Source organism: Camelus dromedarius, chromosome 32 (genome assembly GCF_036321535.1).
Source record: "Camelus dromedarius isolate mCamDro1 chromosome 32, mCamDro1.pat, whole genome shotgun sequence".
Lineage (NCBI taxonomy): Eukaryota > Metazoa > Chordata > Mammalia > Artiodactyla > Camelidae > Camelus > Camelus dromedarius.
Genome location: NC_087467.1, coordinates 20,223,264 through 20,241,154, shown reverse-complemented (window position 1 = coordinate 20,241,154; position 17,891 = coordinate 20,223,264). Strand labels below are relative to the sequence as shown.

General features: G+C 39.4%; 1 protein-coding gene across 4 annotated transcripts in view; it reads right to left on the bottom strand.

Annotated features, from left to right (window-relative positions):
* Positions 1 to 17,891, bottom strand: part of ARHGAP28 (Rho GTPase activating protein 28) — a 141,229-nt gene that overhangs the window by 79,346 nt on the left and 43,992 nt on the right. For 2 of the 4 annotated variants that reach the window (XM_064481600.1, XM_064481601.1), the window contains exon 2: positions 17,372 to 17,463. The exons of the other annotated variants lie outside the window; for them this stretch is intronic. The gene's annotated coding sequence lies outside the window, so the exon portion shown is untranslated. The remainder of the gene's footprint in view (positions 1 to 17,371; positions 17,464 to 17,891) is intronic. 4 annotated transcript variants of the gene reach the window in all.

The window sequence follows — 17,891 nt, the reverse complement described above, 5'->3', positions numbered from 1 at the left end:
AAATAAAGATTTATTTTTAAAAAAAGTTCTCTAAAATTTGAAAGTGAACTAATAAAACAGGCTAGTGTGGCAGACCAAATACAGACTAAGTTGTATATAAAATACAGACAGAGAACACACATTAAAAAATGACTGATATATACCTGATATAAAGGGAATATATCAGCACTATTATTAAACATAAATTACATTTTGAATTTATCCACTGGCTGGTATATTAGAATACATTAGAATTTCTTGAAACTGTGTCAGTAATTCATTCTATTTTAAAACCATTCAAGGAAGTAGATGCTAAGACTTCCATTTCACTCAGACTTTTTTGTGGCATGCAGAGACTATTCTCAGGTATCATAGCCAGGTTAAAAGAAAATAAATTCTAAATTCACATTTCCATCATTGTTACTATGGGTAATCACCATCATCACCAACACTCAGTTGAAGGCATTTTAAATTAGTTCTCTACCTCACCCTCTCCAATTTACTCAACACACTGTTGGCCATCAGATAAACTCCTTCAGCCAAAGAACCAGCACTTTACACTCTAAATGCCATAAAACAACTGTCAGAATTAGGAGCCTCAAAGTCCCTCTCACAGAAGGACAAAGAAAGGCATAGACGGGTAACTTGAAGGACCATGTTAAATGTGAACTTCGGAAAAACAAGAGCTGTGAGTTTAGCCAAAAGAGCATCCAATAATACTTTCAACTGGCAGTGGCTTCATGTGGTGGGGCTCTTGCTGCCCATACCGTGGAAGCTCCCCCGCACTCGAGATGAACGGCTTTACTATTCACAATTTACTCCCTGACAGCAGACAGGCAACTAGAAACTGCAATCAATAGTTTATGCCGTGGGGGCTGGAGAGTGATTTCTAGTCTATCATCTTAGTCAGGTGAAGTGTTTTCTTTCTAAGAGCAGTAAACCAACCAGGAAGTTTTCCCTCCTCTAATGCTTCCTGTCTACTCATTTTCCAATAATGTTAGCTTCCTCCTTACCACTGGCCAAGATTAATTATGACAGTCAATAATTGCTTGAATAGACTCTGTTATGAGCAACTCCATTGAGCTTTCAACTATCTTTTTAAAAAAATACAAATGACACAAAGGAATTAGGTCATGTATTTCGCTGTATTTACTTTCATTCACTTAAAAAGAGAATCTACCACCTAAAATTTGTCTTTTTTTTTTCTTTGATGAATGGGTAAGACAGTTCTCACTTTTGCTTCCATTTTCCATTGCAAAAATTCCTTCTTCAAAGCAAAAATTACCCAGGTTTTACTTACCGGAATATCTGTATTTCAGCAGAGCTGCAAAATCAAAGTCAACCAGGGTTCCTTCTAGCCCATTATAGCATCTTTCTATGCATTCAACAAAGGCTTACAATTATAGTAAGAGATTTCAGAATTCCTCTTTAGACAATTTATAGAATATGTAGACAGTAACTCAGTAGGTAGATAAAAAGACAACTGACTTAATTGACATTTATAGAACACTCCACTCACCAAAAGCAGAATACATATTCTTTCCAAGTGTACACAGAACATTTACCAATATAGGTAACATCTGGTCCATACAATGAATATCAATAAATTTAAAAGAATTCATGTCATACAAACATGTTCTTTGACTATAATGGATTTAAATTAGAAATCTATAGCAAAAATATATGTGGAAAATCATGAAAATTTTTGAAACTAAATAACACACTTCTAAATAACCAATTGGCCAAACCAGAAATCAAGATAAAATTAGAAAGTTTGAAAGTTTCAAAAATATAGCATTACAAAGATTTGGAATATAGCTAAAACAGTGGCTGGAGGGAAATGTATAGCACTAAATATCTATATTAGAAAAGAAAAAACGTATCCAACCAATGGCTTCAGATTCTACCTTAAGAACTAGAAAATGAGCAAATTAATTGCAAAGTAAGCAGAAAAGAGGAAATAATAACAGAACTAAAAACAATGAAATAGTAAACATAAAAATAATAGAGCAAATCAATGAAACCAAATGTTTGTTCTTTAAAAGATCAATTAAATTGATAAACCTCAACACAGACAGATTAGGGAACAAACAGAAGTCACAAATTAGCAATATCAGGAATTAAAGAGTAACATCATTATAAGTTTTACAGATATTAAAAAGATAGTATAGAATACCATAAACAACTTCACGCCAATAAGTTCAACAACTTAGATGTAAAGAAATTTCTCGTAAGATAACAACCTACCAAGCTCACTCGAGAAGAAATAAGATATCCTGAGTGGCCCTATATTTATTAAAGAAATTGAATTTGTAGTTAAACACCTTCTCACAAAGAAAATTCCAGGTTCACAAGGCTTCACCAAAGAATTCCACCAAATACTTAAAAAGGAAACAATATCAATTCTACACAAACTTTTCCAGAAAATTAAAGAGGAGGAACATTTACTAACTCAGTGTATAATGCCAGCATTACCTAAACATCAAATACTTGCTTTGGTAAGCAAGACAGATACTATAAGAGAAAATAGACCAATGCACCCCCAGCCACGGACATAGATGCAAACATTCTTAATAAAATTTTATCAAATAGAATTCAAGAATATATAAAAAGGATCACATATCATGATCACTTAAAAACTTTTAATTCATTTAATTCATCATATTAACAGAGTAATATGATCATATAACAGATGTAGAAAAACTATTTCACAAAATTCAGCATCCATTCTTGTAAAAAAAAAAAAAACTCCTGGCAAATTAGGAATAGAAGAGAACTACCTCAATATGTAAAGGGCATCTAAGAAAAACAGCTAACACCATGTTTAATGGTGAAAGACTGAATGTTTTCCCTCTGAGATCAAGATCAAGATCTGGATGACTGCTCTCCCCATTTTTATTCAATATTGTACTGGAGATTCAACCAGTGCAATCAGTTAAGAAAAAGGCAGAAAGGTATCCAGATTTGAAAGAAAGAAATAAACTATATTTATATGCAGATATCATAATTGTCTATGTAGAAAATACAGAAAGAGAATATAGAAAAAACTACTGAAACAAATAAATTCAGCAAGGTTTCAAGGTTAAGCTCAGTATCTATACACAAAAAGCAGTTGTAATTCTATATATGAACAGTGAGCAATTAGAAATCAACATTTAAAAGCAGTATCATCTATAATAGCATTAAAAAATGTGAGCTATGTAGAATAATTCTGAGAAAAGATGGGCAGCACCTGTACACTGAAAACTACGAACACTGCTGAGAGAAATTAAAGTCCTAAACAAAGGGAGAGATATGACATACATATGGATTTGAAGATTTCGACATACTTTTAAGATGTCAGTTCTCCCCCAAACTGATCTATAGACTTTATGCAATCTCAATCAAAATTCTAGCTGGATTTCTTTGTAAAATTGGCAAGCTTTCTAAAGTTCATATGAAAGAATAGGAAACCTGGAATAGCCAAAACAACTCTGGGGGAAAATAAAATCAGAACACTTAAATTCACCTAAATTCAAGACTTATAAAAGCTACAGTAGAAAGCAATATAGTATTGCCATCAAACAGACACAGATCCATGAAACAGAACAGAGTCTGAAATATACTCACAAACATGTTGTCAACTGATTTTCAACAAAGGTACAAAGCAGTGAAAGAATAATTTTTTCAATAAATAGTGCTGGAATAATTAAAGAACCATAATCAAAACAAAAGCAAAACAAAACCTTTTATCTATACCTCTATACTATATACTTAGGAATTAATTCAGAATGGGTCACAGAGCTAAATGTAAACCCTAAAACATTTTAAAACCTTTAGAAATTTTTGTTTCTAGAAGGAAATATAAGAAAATCTTATTGTTTGGGGTAGGTGAAGATTTCAAAGATAGATCACAAAAAGCACAATCCATAAAATAAAACATTTATAAAATGGACTTAATATCTGCTCTTCAAAGACACTATTAAAAGGATAAAAGGGTAAGTCATATACAAGAAACTATTTGCAAACCACATATCTGATAATGTACTTATATCAAGAATATTTAAAGAACTTTCAAAATTCAGTAATAATAAAACCTTTAAAATGGGCTAAAGATTTGAACACAGTACCAAAAAAGAAAACTGTACACAGCTGAGAGAAAAATGAGATGCTGTATAAACCAAGAATTGAAGTACCACTATCTCTGATATTATCCCTGATCTTAGCAGATGAAAATTATCTGCCAACAAATGCTGCTTACCTTCTTGTATTACACTGACTTGAAGATATGACTCACCTCAACTATTAGATTTTAAACCTGAAATTGGAAATTATATCAGATTTACTTTGACATCCCTCAGTCTATCACAGGTCCTGGCATGACGCCTGCTTAATTAAGTGCATGAAGATGGATGAATTGTAGGTAAACATGGAAATTCTTTTTTAAGTGAATGTTTCTGTTTATTTTGGGGGTTTTTTAGTTTATTTTTGTTTTTAGTTTTTTAAATATTTTTCATTAAGTGAATGTTTTACTGACAAAACATGTTTCATAACATTATTTAAGTTTAACCATTTTATAATTTTTTATGAGCTCTAGAAAATTTTGAATTTTATTAAGAAAAATAAATACCTATCTTCTCCACCTTACAAATTTAAGGCTTTTCCTTTAAACTCAAGGTTGCATTAAAAAAAAAAAACCCTTGTTTTTAAAAATCATTATCTGAAGTTAATCACTATTCTCTAATTTCCTTTCTCTCACAGACCTCCAAGTTGTAGAAATTGGTTCCAGGCAGTGCCAGCTCCTAAAAGATAACAGAGCTATGCTATTATGGAAGCAAAAAGGAAACAGAAGACTGGGGAGAGGGAGGGGAAGAAATATCACACAAACCTTCATGGAAACCCAGAGTCCTTGAGTTGTACTCCTGTCCCAGAGACAACTGCCAGGATGATTCTGGCCTCAGATGACGTTCGGAAGAAAGGCGGATGCCTCGGCTATGAGAGCCTCCCTCCGGAGGGCAGGGATCTGTGAGTTGACAACCATCTTTTCTTTTCCAGTCTCAGCATGACAAAGAACTACTCCAAAAAGCATCAAAGTGATCGAAGTTTTTCCATTTCTAAGTCTTGCTTCAGGTGGGGCATACAGATGCCAAAGAAAAAGAAAAGGCCATCTTCCACAAACCAGGATGGATTTTGAAAGTGGATACAGCTAACCACAAACAGCCAGCCTGCCTTACATAACACCTGTGCGGTAACACACAGCAGGCAGGAACCAAGTAGACCCCCAGTGTCTGTTTACTTTCAATAAATATTAATCAAACATAGACATATAAATCTCCCCACCTCCAGTAAGTTCTGAAGCCTGCCTGGATAAACCTTATTTTCACTGCCATCATCAGTTTCCAGAGCTCTGCACCAACCAGCCACCCTGGCTAATGCTCCTTACTCTCCATTTGTTATTTGCTAAATTAAACTTTTAAATTAATGTTGAATGAAATATAAAATCCCAGAGGTCTGTGTGTGTGTGCATGTGTGTGTGTGTGTGTGTACATACACACATGAAAAACAGAAGCACAAATTGGTAGTTTTAGTTTACTAACAAACGACTTTGCTCCTTTAATTGGGACTTTGATAAATAGGTAAACCCATCAGTCTCATTTATAAGACCTATAGGATGTCATAATGAGTTGTTTTAGGAAGTGACAACAAAGCTGAATTTAAAAGAATTCAGGGGGAAAAAAGAGACAGAAACACATAAAGATTAACTTTAGAAAGAGTGCAGTGAATTGGCTGCTATTGAATTTCTTAGCCTGCGTGACCACCTAACTTTTTTGAAGAAAATGACTAAGGTGTCAGATAGAAAACGTTGTACTCAACTGATTACCGTGGTTACTGATTTAGAATGAGGATGATATGCACATCTTTGAAGGCAGGAGCAGGAAGCTTGTAAAAAAGGAGAAATTGATCTGTAAGGAGTGGAGGGGCTGCGGGGACTGAGCAAGCCTGCAAAGGAGGCAGGAAGGCACAGTTTGAGCTTAGCAGAACCCTGTTTTTCTCAGTCAGGAACAGAGGGAGGGAAGATGACGAGCTGTAACGGAGAAAGGCAGGTCCACGTGGTCTCGACGTTCTCTGAAAACGTGTATGTATGAGTGTGTATCCCTATGTGTACATAGATAGGTACACTGCGTGTCTGCACGCTTGCATGTTCAAACTGTTTCCATTTATTGAGAGCTTCTTTCCAGTAAATTCTTGCCACTAGAGCCTTGCTGGCTGTCTACACTAGGGCATGTTGCTCTTGGTACCCGGGCCTCAGAGTTATTAAATACTCAAAGTATCACCCTTGCATGTTCTATACATTTTAAGCACTTCTATCCATCCATTCACCAGACTGTCCCCAGACACAGGAAGCCTGCAGGCCTTAGATATGACAGTCTGCCTTGTGTCACATGCTAGTTTGAATTAGACTCCAATGTTATATATGAAATGTACAGGTCTAACTGTTGTTACTTGGCTGTTTTCAAATTTTCCATGGGATGCCCCAAGCAGTGGCCTGAATACAAGTGCTTTGGAAAGCCCTGAATGTGGATGGGAACCAGGCCTCCAAATGCCTCCTCCTACCTTCAGAGTCGGACTACACTCAGCTCACCCAGGAAGAAAGAGGCTCAATTCTCCATGTGGACAAAAGATGGTTTTACAGCCATGCAGCCTCTCCCACTATCAAGAGGACAGTCCACGGCTGCATCCACGCTGCAAAGGCAGAGCTGAACAGTGGCCACAGAGGTGCCATGGACCACAAAGCTGAAAACATTTACCTGTGACTCCATACACCAAGCGTGCTGCCCCATCTTCCTATTAGACGCCGTAGGTCAGCCAGCCAGTTTTCAAGTGACAATTTCTCGAGTGCCTGAAGTCAGGCAAAAATGACTTATGATTTACTTACCACATTATGAAGGGGAAAAAATGGATTTAAACAAAATCTGCTCGTCTGAGTTTGTGGGGAGGTTCAGAGGGGTTGGGAGGGGAGTTAAGTCATGTTTAGTGAGGTATACTATAGAAAATACAGAACAAACCCAGCAGCTATTTGAAGCATAACCAATTTCCTGTGTATCTATTTTGCAACACCTTCTGTCTAGGATTGTGCACCATACACATTCTCTTAAAGAGAAAATACTGTTGATTTTGAAGTGGAAAACAGCTTAAAAATGCTTGTTATCTAATATTTTTATTTTTCTTAACTGAAAATGAATAAATAATTAATATAATTAATTTCATCATTGTACAAAATTTACAAAGTATAACCTCTCTCTCCTCTTCATACTGTACATTGTAGGAATGATCTAACAGAGCCTTGAGCAAGCAGTCCAGGATAATCTCATATTGATAAATGAGTCTGGGTGTCAAATTTTCCACTCACCTTGTGAACTATATTTTCTGATACCCTTCTTGACTACTCTTAACCTTCATGCACCTCCCTGAACACACTGGAAGACAATATGTGATGTCTACTGATGAAAGCAAACAGAGGGTAACCTACCATCCTTCAAATGTCACTGCCCAGACACACATCAGTGGTTTACAATTCACAGCATGGCCTCACGTGGAACTGAGGTGGGGCAAGGAAGGGGAGGAGAAAAAGACATTTAAATGGTTTCCAAAAAATTAACTTCAATTCCTTATTCTCTGCCACTCAGAACATAATCACCAGAGGCCTAGATTCAATTCCTTTCTTCCATACTGTTTCTATCCACCCCAAATCTGCCCATTCCCTTTGGGCATGCAGAGATAGAAAGAAGAGGAGAAACGAAACATGAAATGAAACAGAGGTATATGTAAGAAGAATGTCTGTGGTCTGAATACTTAAAATAACAGTTTAAGGAAACATGAAGGAGCAAGTGTCTTCGTTTGTTCTTATTTTGAGAATAAGAAGACCCTACCCACTCTGAAATGCCAAGGTCTTCTATATTCAATCATGGTCCATAACAATGATGGACCTTATACTTGATAGCATTTTATAGTTTCACATTTATCATATCTCATAAGTATTCCAGTTACGAAGAAATGGAAGCTCCAGATGTTAAGGGACTTGCCCAAGGATACAAGACTTAAAGCAGCATGGTCTTTTGGGAAGAACTGTGGGAAGCTCTTGTACTCAATAGGATCAGTATAGAGACCACACAAATCACCCAGGAAAACTGAGGTTTTTCTTTCAGGAGCCTCATTATGTTCTGCTTAATGTTTAAAGTACAAGTTTGAACCGAGTCATTAAAAGCACTGGCATGGAAGCAGCTTTCAGAAACAGGTTTTATTTGTAAGTGGGCTGGAAACTGGGTCAATCAGAGCCATTGCGAAGCGGAAGTGCATTATTTGTATGTCTAATGAATTAACCTAAGAACCTACAGTTGAGAGAGGAAGGGACTGGGGCAATTTATGTAGAAACAGTGGGAAAACTCTATCATCTGATTAAGGGGGGAGAATCACAGAATTCTAGAGGTCATGATTACTACACCATTATGTTGCTTCCCCTCCATTTCTTGCTTAGCCAGAACTCTAAAGACTAAGGAGGGGCATTTGACACTGGGAACCCCTGCTTCTCTCTTGGACCATGTCACTCCACAGGGAGTGGTCTGGAATGCTGTGGGAGAGCTTTCTGAATGCTGCAACTTCTAGGGGCCTTGCTGGTACTTCATCGGCAGGGTCAGGAATGCTCGGAGTCCTACAATGCAGAGGACAGTCCGGCACCAAGAAAAAACCATCCTGTCACACAAGACTTTGAAATACCCTGGTGGACATCCACCACAGGTGACAGACCTGTTTGTAATCACTGGAACCTAGGGCTTGGTTCACTTTTAGACTTCATATAAAGTATTTATTCACATATAGAATTTTCCAGCCACACAATTATAGTGTGAGTGGACGGAAAACTGTACTTTGTTTTGTTCGAATAGTCACCATTCTGGAAATTCAGGTCGTGTGCAGCAAAGCAGCAATAAGCTCGTGGGTCCCCATCCACGATGATTCTGCACATCAGAGCAACTATCTGACTCCTGTGTCATCTGGCTGAGTCGTGTCCCAATGTTTACATACTGAAATACTTATTATATAAAATATACTTTCCCTTTTTTATATTACAGTTAGGGCATTATGTCGATTTTTAAAATTATGTACCCAAGGAGAGTATATTATCTCTAAATTTCATCTTTGGGGTGATAAATGGGACAATGTGTCTGATATAGTGGAGAGCCAGGGATTAGGCCATTCTTTCTTTGCTGGAAAATCTCTTAAGCCTGGCTTCTGGGAAAATGCTGTCTCCTGGTTTTCCTGAACCCCTTTTCTTAGTCTATTTTACTGTTGACTCCTATACCCACCTCTCAAAAGCTGCAGTGTTCTCCACAGTTTAATCCCCACCCCTCTATTTTTACTGATTTCTCTCTCTTGCTTACTTTGACAACTCAGACTAACGCTTATTTGCCAAATGGCTCTCAAATCTAGACCCTGAGTTTCCCACTTTTTTTGCTGAACTCCACACCACATTTTCACTTGCCCACTGTGTACCACCTGAGCTTCCCACCAACGCAGCATCTCAAATGCAGCAAATCCAAACTTGCTCATTAGCATCCCTGACAAGCCTGCTCCTTCTGTATTCTTGTTTTCCTTAGTTAGTGATGATATAATTTGCCAAGTCTGCCAAATTGGAAAAGTGGAATCATTTTAGACTAATTCATCATTTTTTACTTTCCCAAAGTAATTATTCACCAAATCCAAACAAAAGACCCTATATCTTGAATATTTCTAAAATCTAGAGCACATGTTTTTGTACTTTTTCTGAAATACAATTAAAGTCTCAATTTCAAAAAAACTTTTTTTGGGGGGGAGATAGGGAGATAATCAGGTTTATTCATTTATAATTTTTTTTAATTGAGGTACTGGGGATTGAACCCAGGACCTCGTGCATGCTAAGCATGCACTCCACCACTGAGCTATACCCTCCCTACTAAAGTCTCAATGTTAACTATGGTTTAACTCATTAATTTTACTTGTTATATAGCCTATAAAAATAATTTTATACAACTTTATCCACAAAGATGTTAAATATAAAGTTATTGGTGAAAATTTGGAAACAACCAGATAGGGAAATGGTTTGGTATTTCTACTCTGCATCTGTACAAAAGTGATTTTGTAACCATTAGAATTATTGTAATGGAATGTCTTTATTATAATGAGAAATGCTTCTCATAGTGTTAAATGAAAAATCAGGATCTAAAATTAGCTTAGCCATATAAATTATGCAGGGAAAAATGACTGGAATGAATCATTAATGGTGGTTATCTCTGGTGAAAGGATTACAGATGCTTTGTACTTTCCTCTTAATGCTTTTTTTTCTGTTATTTTCATGAGTTTCCACAAAGCTCATGTTTTTCCTATAAGTAATTACTTTGAGTCCTTTTCAAGTCTTGTCAATAGTGCCTGCACCATAGTGCCATCAATTGTCACAGCCTTCTAATACACTTTCCTTGTTTCCTGAAACTTTTCCCTTCGATCCTTCTTCCATGCTGCTTTCAGATGAATCTTTTCAAAGTGTAGGTTCGTCCATGGAGTTCCATTTCTGCTGGCTCCCTAGCAGTGGGAAGGTCGAAGAACACACGTGCACGCATGTCATAAAAAGACCGGACAGCTTCTGTATCAAGTCTGTTTTTTCAGCCTCATCCTCTGCAATTCCTCACCAGCAAACAGACCTTCCACTTTTGCCTGAACAGGCTATGGTCTGTGGCATTTTTTGCAAGGCTATTTTCTTTGACAAGAATGTTCTTTTTCCCTTTAGCTGCCAGGTCAAGTAACACATTTATCCTTTGAGACTCAATTCAAATGCCATTACCGCCCCAAGCTTTTCCTGACAGTTAGGAACCACTTACATTCTCCTCCCAATATTGTTGTGGATTCTCTCTTTAGCATTTATCTTTTGGTGTAAAAGAGAAAAGGCCACAGGAGTTCCTCTTCCTGGGAAAACAATGTGTCTTAGTCATCTTTGCATCCTGAGCCCTGATACCAAGTCTGCACACAACAAGCACTCAGAAAGCATTTGATGAATGACCAAATTAACGTATGCAGCCAAAAGCTGCAGGAAGAAAAGCATCAAGCACCTCAAGACCCAGCTGGCTTGGAGGAGCTGAAGCCACGTTTCTGACAAGACAAAAGGCAAGAAGAACCAGAATATGCCAAAGAAGAACATGAAGTTAGTTAAGTTGGTCAAGTCAAGTTATTTAAGAGAAAATGGCAGCTGGATTACACAGTGATTGATAACTGTTGGAGACTGTTAGAAAAGATGAATTAAACTTATACATTAAAAAAACCTTGTGTCTATGTATTTATAATAGAGAAGTCTTTGAGAGATGTGTTTAACACTTCAACTTAAACCTGCGTTTTTGAGCGGTAAAATAAAACACCCAAGGGAACACCCACAGAAGGCCAAGATACCAAATTAATATTCAAGGTACCATTGCTTTGTCTGCACATCCCAGCTTTTAAAATCTTAAAGCCCGGACCACATCCAGATCAACTGAGTCGGAATGTAAGGGATGGGGCCCAGTGGTCGGTCTTCTTTAAAAGCTCCCACTGGTAAGAATCAGTCATCTACATGAAAACAGTTTTTCCCAGCTGTAGATTGAATCTCTAGAAGAAAATGAGTATCTTCATGATTATTTTCATTGTTAACTTGGTTCCTAAAAAGTGACAGCAAATGATATACTCTTAGAATCAAAGGAAGGTAAATTATAACAATGTAGCTTAAACACCTTTCTTCACTCAAGGAATGCTGATTTTTTTTTTAGTTGATTTTCTTCTATTTTCAAAATACATTTTCAATATAAAATTCAAATCTGAATAAATGATCATATATTTCAATATCCTATTTTGATATTTTTAGGCCAAAGGCAAAAAAAAACTGGGGAATAAAAAATTTTATGTTAAGAAACTGAGGTCTAAAAAGAAAAATTGCTGTTTTAGGGACTTATTTTCCCATAGCAAATTTTTAATAACTTTGAATGGTGGCCCTAGCTGTGGGGAGAATTTATTTTAATCCTTTTAAGCAAACTTTAAATGCCACCATCTTACATTATTTTTCAGGAACTCTAGAATAATGGTTTTGAAGAATGAGGTCAGCTACCCTAAGGCGGCATCCTGGTGGGCATGTGGAGGGAAGGTCACAGAGGACAAGGTGGGGACATACAGTAAGGACTACGACACATTGGGGTTGGGGTGGGTAAGAGTAACAGAGTCACAATTAGGACATCAATTCCTACAAGTTAATCCAAGTTCCAGCTGCTTACATGCAGGGCAGGAAGAAAGGAGGGAGCAACACCCACTGGTCTGAGGTATCATCTGGGCCAAAGAAGGGGGAATTGAGGCTCAAGAAACCAGAATGATAAAGATACCTTTTCTCCATCACTCAGTTCTGGTGCCAGGAAGAGGAAGCAAAACTGCAGGTAATGAGTACTTTCTGAGTGACACACCTGGTCCTCTTGAATGACTGAGTGAATGGTTAGATCAATATTCATAGCCCTAAAGCCAATATTTTTTAAAAATTCATAATGGTTTAAAAATTGTCCCCCAATTTTGCTTGGATAATTTGGAATCTGTGTTCTTTTATTTATATACAGAGTCTTGAATGGGAGAGTTGCTTACAGGTGACAAAAGATGGGGGCCTAATTAGGAACTCCTACGAGAATCTTATCAAAGGGAGATTTAAATTCTTTAACAAGCATTGAAATTAATTCCAAAGACCGTTTACGAGGTACATCAGTTGGTTTTTCCTCTGTGAATTTCCTTTTGGAAAAAAAATCAGCTCCTTCATGTCTTCAGGGCCCTGGCCGCTCATCGGCATTTGTTGCTCAGCAGACAACCCTGACTCCACAGATTGCTGTCTGTCCCTGAGAGAGGTTCTGCTATTTGTCAAATGGGACATGAGGGTAAAGTCTGAGGAGGGGGATTACAATCAGATATCTTTACTCAAGATTTTCAAATGCGACTAAAATTAGAAAACACAAGGCTTTTCACAGGATTGTACAGGGGGACTTCCTCACATTTATCAAGAAAAGTAACTCGAATTTTGATACTCTGGCCTTGGTTTCCACCTCACTGTGTTTGGTCTGGTACAGCATGGACCTCCTGCGGTCGTGACACTGACCGCGAACAAGTCTTCACTCCTTCACTGCATCCAGCTGGGAGCAGGGATGTATCATCTTATTCTCCTTTGGATTCCTAACACCTAGACAGTACCTGGAGTTGGGAATGGGTTTAGTACCTATTACATAAACAAAGAAGAGGGAAGGAGGGATGGGGAGTGCGGAGGCTGGAAATGGGGCAGGAGGAGCAAGAGGCAATGCAGGCTGTCCCCAGAAACAAAGGAGATGGCATTCAGAGTAGCAAGCTTATACCCAACAGGGCTCCCGGCCACTTCCTTCCCAAGAAGGAATGCTTACATCTAGAGCAAGGCTTCTTAATCTTTAAGGTGCATATAAATCATTGTTAAAATGAAGCTTCTGATTCAAAAAGTCTGAGTCAGCACTCAAGAGTCTGAATTTCTCAAAGCTCCCACGGGTTACGAATGGAGCTGGTCCACAGTTCAGACACACCTCAAGTAGCAAGGCAACTCCAGGACCTGTGCCCTGAGTGTCTGTAACTCACTGATTCAGCTGGGGTCCTGGGAGGAAGGAGAGAGCAAAATCAAACAGCTTAATTGAGGAGCCTACTAAGATGTGAGTAGCATTAGGGGATGCCAGCAAAAGAAAGTTAAGGACTTTCAGGCTGGAAAGTGGGAGGATGAGCCATCACTAGCCCCAGACCAAAAGGGGCAAAGGGAGGGAGAGGTTACCAGACCCAAAGAACTCTGAAGCTGGAGCAGGAACAGCAGGACAGGGTCATGAAAACAGCTAAGAACTATGTTCTTGGGTATCTTGAGCAGAGGAACTTCCTAGGGAGGGGGAGGGAGAACAAATATCCCAGTCTCACTCCCTTCCTATCCTCTGATGCCCTCCTGTGCCTCCCACTGCCCAGACGCAGTTGGGACCTAGAGGGTAAGGGGCGTTTGCTGATGAGCTCCTTAGAGCCGCCCAGAGCACAGAACAGAGAGTGGTTTGGACAACACTGGGAGCTGGCTAACACAGGAACTTTGACCAAATTAGCAATTTACTATTTCCTGTGGTTAAAAGTACCCTTAAAACAGAAAGAGTCTGGACTTGTCCACAGGGGCTACATGAAAAAAGACTGCATGAGTCTGTTGATTCTGCAGGCAATCTTTAGGAGGAGAAGACTCTCCAGGGGCTTGGGAAGTAGGGGCAGCTTTAAAGAGAAAAGAAAAACAAGCTGCCTGCCTGAGGCAAGGGCATAAAGGAAGTGCTGGGAGGCCATTAAAAGACCAGCCCAGGGAGTTAGGAATAGAGTGGCCCCCAGGATCTCTTAGAGAAACAGGACTGGCAGGTTGGGGCTGAGGGCAGGCAAGCAGACCACCCTTACTTTGCCTAAAACCCTCCAACTCTTGTTTCAAATTTAGATGCGGTATCACTGGTGGATTTCCAAGATCTAGGGAAGAAAGCAGACCCAGAGAAAATTAGAAACAGTAAGCACCATGACTAACAGCTAGTTCCTAAAAAAATTCTAACCAGAAGTGTGTTAGAGACATAGGATTATAACTGTATGTGTGTATGCATATATACATGTACACACATATACATATGATTCCTCATAAGAGTTCTAATCAAGGCTCTTAGGAAAACATTAAAAAGAGGAAAAAGGAACATTCTCATATTTGGATTTTCAATATGCTAAAAATCAGCATCTTTCACCCTAAAAGACAGTGTCATTGCACAACCTGGGAGGGCTGGGCCCTGCTGCATGTCAGTAACAGTGGGGACAGTGCTCATCACAGCAGTCCTTCCCAAGAGTGGAGGGCAGCTCAAACTGGCTGAAATCTCAAGGAAGTGAGAAACCAGTCAGGGCCTTAGCTGATGAGTCAGATCTGGCTGCCCTTTGCCAGGATGACATGATGTAACGCTGACCGCTGCCTCCCCTCTTCCCCACCCTCATCCCTTCCCCAAGCCCGTATTCCAGGAGACACGGGCTAGCTGGCTCACCACTTGCCCCAGAAGGAATTGTCAGGAGGAAAAAAAGAAAAAAAACCCCCAAAACAGCAAACAAAGATTCCAAATTCTTGGCTCTAGTTTAAATGAGAGACAAAAATAGTTCTGGAAAGAGATATGAACTAGCAGAACAAGTTTTTTTTTTAAAACCACTCCACTCCATACTGAGAAAAAGGGAAAATTTAGAGAGGAAAAAGTGCACTATAAGCAATCAGAGGCAGAGTCCCAACCCCAGAAGAAAGCCTGATGTATCAGGTGGGAAATGCAGTCATCACAGGTTTCCCCTCAAAGTTTGGGAGGCTCTGGGAAGACACTTGCTTCCAGCTTCCCTTCTTTAATTATTAAGGGAGGCAGCTGCAGACACTCCATGTGACAAGGGCAAGGAGATTCGGAATAGATGAGCCCAGTGGGCTAAGGCAGATGGGAGCAGGAGTTCCCCGCCTTGCCTAAGGGGTGATGATTTTAGCTGAGAGAGAGAAAGACGAGACTGATTCTATGTCTAACAGACACTCTAGGCTTGAGATAAGGGTCCTGGTAGCAGGGGCTGCCTGGAAGCTAGTTCAAAGCAGGAAGCCAGGTAAGAGCCATGCCATGCCCACAGATCCATGTACGCATCCCAGAAGCACTGCATCCAACTTCACTGGGGTCAGGGACTCAGCTCTGGGCTTCAAGAAGCTGGGAAGAGGCAGGGAGAGGAGAGAGGGCTGAGTTCAGAACACAGGTCCCTGACTGCTTGACAGCAGCACTCCTTAAAGCATAGGGAAGGGAAGGAGGGGATAGGGCAGAAAGATCCTGAATATTCCTGAATTTCAACCAGAAGCAACTTAGTCCAAAATTGGATGGGGCAGAACAGCTGTGGCTGTGACTAGATTAATTTTTTCTATCTGTCAGAAATGGAGGACTCAAGTTAGAATATAAATTTTGTTGCCAGAAATAAAGAAAACTATATTCTGTGACTATGAAATTCACGTGCATTACAAGTGATTGATTTTTCTCAGCTTCCATTGTTTAAACGTTGTATGTGAATGTTCAGGTAAGGTCAGATTCTACCCAGAAGCAGCAGCCCCATATCTGACTTGTGCCAACAATGGAGAAGTGAATTCTTACTGGCCATTTGGCCTTCACCTTGATCTTACCTGATCTCTGATTTAGAGCTGGGACAGGCCCCATGTGTCCAGGCCACGCTCAAATAGAGTCTGCCCTGCCTGGAAGCACCTGCCTCTCCAGGTCCTCAGTCCTGCCTGAGAGGTGAAATGCACAGCCTAGTCCTGCCAACACGATGCATGGCTGCCAATTCACTGCCCACAGGCAGGGCCTGACCCTTGCTCGCCCCTCCTTTCCAATGTCCAGCTGAGGCCTCATAATCCCCCTGCAGGTCCCCCAACAATTCCGGTTCATAAGGATCTCTTTTACATACACTAGGGACTCTTGAGTTCCCTGACAGTGACTTTCTGTTCCCTTTGATGTACTTTTGTAGCAGAATGGCCGCATTTCTGCCAGAGGGTTGTTAGAAATACACACATTGGCCAGAGTAATTGTGAAGCAATAAAGAATTGTCAGAGGCCTGCTTGAGTCTTGACAAATGGATTTTCACCACTAACTAAACAACTTCCCTGATAATGAGGACGATGTTTAAAATTCTACACAAGATCAGGCAAACATTTCTGCTTTCCACAAGGACTGATGAGCAAGTGAATGTGACCTCTGCCCTAGAACCAGAGCAGATATTGCTCATAAAATAGCTGTTTGGGGATCACAGTACACCTGTACCCGGGGAGTCACATGCTGAAACTTTGTGGAATTCTGATTAAGAACAGCACGGAGAGTTTGGAATATAAACACAGTGTTCGGTTTGTGAAAACCAAGTCTGTACAGATTCTTGTCCTGCCCAAGGAAGGGTGATAACTGTCTTTGATTCCTGAAAATGTCTAGTTTGCCAGCACTATTATTCATTTTCTATCATGTAAATTCCATAACCCTGATCAACAGCCCAAGGAGGTCAGTTCTGCTTACTTTTTGGAGCTTCAACGTCTATATTAATACTGCAGTTTGAGGAAATTTTCCAGATAACATCATGTAGGATTGTTTTTATATGCAGTACACAGTGAACCCTTCATAACACCTGGACCCAAAGTAAATTTGGTTTTTATAATGGCCTACTGAAAGGCTGGACTCTAATGGTTGCATGATTCTCTGTCGTGGACATTAAAGGAAAAATTTCTACTATGATACTCAGGCAAGCATTCTTTGAGACCTAGACTGAAGAAGAAAGGAAATGAACATACCAGAATTTCAGCAGATCGCCTCAGGTGTTCTGACCTCTGCTTAAGCTGCAGAGTTAGGGAAGGGCTCTGCTTGCGGATGTGAAGTGGTGATTCTGTAAGAGGAAGGGAGGGATACCCTGAAAAAGCATAGTCTTCCAAACCTGTTAGAATGAGCTGCTGTGATCATCTACTACCTCCTAATATCAAAGAATCTATTTTTCACAGCACTATCCAGCTAGCTTCGAACTGTATTACACTCAGGAAAGTCAGATAAAATGTTTCCTCACAAAGGTATTTAAAATAGAATAAAAGACAGAAATTGACTCTAGTCAGTGTGTATTAATACTCAGTAATTTATACAACACTCCTCAACAATTCTGTGAAAAATATTACAGGTACTATTGTAATTTCTTTTTACAGATAAGGAGACAAAGGCTTAAAAAGAGGTTGTCACTGGCCTGAGGACCCACAGCTGGTAAAGAGAAGATCTAAGATTCGAACTCAGGCAGTAGAACCTCGCAGTCCTATGCCTTGGGTATTT